General features: G+C 34.5%; 1 pseudogene; it reads right to left on the reverse strand.

Moving 5' to 3' along the window:
* Positions 1–1,860: 1,860 nt before the first annotated feature.
* On the reverse strand, positions 1,861–2,374 carry LOC127684849 (olfactory receptor 4A8-like; annotated as a pseudogene).
* Between the last annotated feature and the right edge of the window lie 672 nt (positions 2,375–3,046).

The following is a 3,046-nucleotide window of genomic DNA, read 5'->3' on the forward strand; positions in this document are numbered from 1 at the left end:
CAGGGCTACATGATACAAAGAACCAGTTCCCTCAGTTGTTCTGTGATTGACACATGCACACCATGGTATGTGCTTGTCCCACTCCTCAAAATAAACAATACTGTACTAACATTTTAAAGGGTTCTTCAGAAGAGTATCAGAACAGATGGTTTGCTGAGTAAAGTGGTTCTGTGCAAGCCTGATCCCTGGAAACTGCATAAAAAATGGAAGCTGATGCACAGGTCTGTGATCCCAGCAGTCAGGACTACCCATAAACTCACAGGTCAACCAGCTTGTAATACATAGCAAAGTGACAAAAGCCAGAGAGGTGCTGCTACAGAATAAGGTGGACAGTGAGAATTTACTTGAAACTTACTTGTTCTCTTACCTACACATGAGTACTGAGCCTCCCCACCCCCGTTTTCTTGTCTCTCTGTCTCTCTCATACATACTGCATACTTGCAAAGAGAGATTTTTTTTTTAAGAAACTCATTTGTAGCCCTAGGGAGTGATGTTAGAATAACAGCACCTAAAGTATTTAAATGTGTAATAAATAAACAAGACTCAAGCAGAGAAGCAAAATACAAAATATTTCTACATTTTTCTATCCATTAGCAATCTCATATCTGGAACATTTCGCTAAAAGATTATCAGAAAAGGAAAGATTTGGAAGGACAGCTTTTGAAATAGTGTTCATAATACAGCATGTCTGGAGTAATTTGTATTTAGGACCATGATTAAATTGTCATCTATCTCTACAGCAGAATGCTTCTGAGGGAAAAAAAATTCTTATTGTGTCTTGATTTTTAAAGGTTTATTTTTAAATTCATATATAATCTCAATGAGCCTGAATATATTTGTGCCATAAGTCTTCAGGCGTACACAGAAGCTTAAGGGCATCAGATCCTCTGAAATTACATTTAGAAAGATTTAAGCCATTTGCTGTGGGTACTAGAAACAAACTCTCTATAGTCTAAAAAAGCAGTTATATGCTTAACTGATGAACCATCTCTCCAAAGTCCACATATTTAGCAAAGCCCTGATATTACTAATATGGAAAGTTCTAACATAATCATATAAGCAAATTATTTTCAGAAGATATGTACAGCCTTACTTTTTTCTCTTTTGCTAACAACATACAAAAGAATTTAGCACTCTCAGCAAGGAGATTACAACTGTCTAAATGTAGTTTCATATATATATACTGAGTCATACAAAAATCGTAGGGCTTTTACTCTTCCACAAAAGTACCAAATTGTATAAGTGAAATATACTAAGTACTGTAACCAAATACTAACTCCAATTTTCCTTTAACTAGTACTCAGAGAGGACCAGGATATACTTGTAGATAACCTAAGGCAACAGTAAATATGTGGATTCTGGATCCATATGGATTGTTAAAAAATGATTTGTGTGCCATGAATGCCATTCATTACCAAAAATTATTAAAAGTATAAAAATATATTTTAAGGTGAAATAAATGTGATGGTAAACTGATTAAGTCTGAGGTAAGACCTAAGAATGGTATTAGAAAAGTTAGTTGCAATAATTGTTACAATATAGGTAAGCCCCTATAAAATTTAGAAATTATCTATATATCCTACTGGGCAGTTTGAGTAATATAATTGTTTCTAAATGATGAAAGTTGTAATACAATGTTCATTTGTAGGTCCAGACTTTTTCTTCTTATGCTAATGAATGTACTATTTGATTTCTCAAGTGAATGCATATGAAACTACAGGTAATAAAACTCAACTGTACTGGCAGTAATGCTAAAATAGTGGATTTTGACTAAGTATGTAAGGAGCAAACAACATGAAAAGCTACATGTGAAATAATAAAAAAATAATTTCTTCACTGGAGCACTCTTTTTATTATAGATTATATGTTTATAATAACATTACAATGTAGACATTGTATAACACAATAAGTAAGTTTATATACAGTCAGTACCTGAATCATTGAGTGTACCATGTCTCCAACTCCAGCTACCAGCAACAGGAGAGTGCACAGGCAATGGTTCTTAATGGTCAAATACTGCAGTGGCTTACAGATGGCCACATAGCAGTCATAGACCATGAATAACAGAAGGAATGCCTCAACACCACTGAACATGCACGCTCTGAAGGACATATTCTTTTTATTATATAATAAGTCTATAATCAAATTTCATAGATGGAATTGCAATAAAGAGTATCCAGGACTGACAAACAGGTAAGAAAGAAATCCACTGGGAAATTTAAGGAAGGGCTGACAATCACTGTCACTGCAATGAGCAGGTTGCCCAGCATTGCTGCTATGTGATTTAAAATAAGACAAATAGTGCTTTTTGCCCAGCAGGATCTTGACTAAGACCCAGAAAAATGAATTTTGTGACATTGGGGTTCTCTCCCATTGACCTTATTAGGAGGCTTATTTCAGAGATGAGAGCTCAAACAAGACTTGTTGCAAAATATGTATGTGGTCATAAATGCATTTTAATATGAAAAGCATTGCCTCTACTGCTTTTACAATGGTGAACTTACAGTAGGTGTTTAGTGATCAGTCTGTGTTCCTGTTGATGACTCTATTTGTCCATGGAAATTTTAGCTGTGAATGAAAGTACAGGGGTTTATTTTAAATCTCACAATATCTCTGCAGTACACTCCTTTACATAAACTTACTATTTAAATTATGTTGCTTTTTAGCAAACAAGTTAGAAATGTTAAAAATGGCATCTTCATTTTAGAAATACACTGTCTATTATATCAAATGTATTCAATATAGGGTTGGCCATTTTTTTCAGAGTTAAGAACATGATTTTTCTTACAGAGGACCCTAGTTTCAATTCCTGACACCCACATAATGGTCCACAACCATCTGTAACTCCAGTTCCCATGGATTCAATATCTTTTCTCACCTATATGGCACACATGAAGACAAACACTCACATTAAATAAATACTTTTTAAAACTATAACAAGCAATACAGAGTCACTGTTTGAAGGTGTTGTTTCATGGAGAGGATAATAAAAGCATCATCAGGATATCTGTGATCACCCAGGTGACTAATTCCTTTAGGCGCATGT

Source organism: Apodemus sylvaticus, chromosome 5 (genome assembly GCF_947179515.1).
Source record: "Apodemus sylvaticus chromosome 5, mApoSyl1.1, whole genome shotgun sequence".
NCBI lineage: Eukaryota > Metazoa > Chordata > Mammalia > Rodentia > Muridae > Apodemus > Apodemus sylvaticus.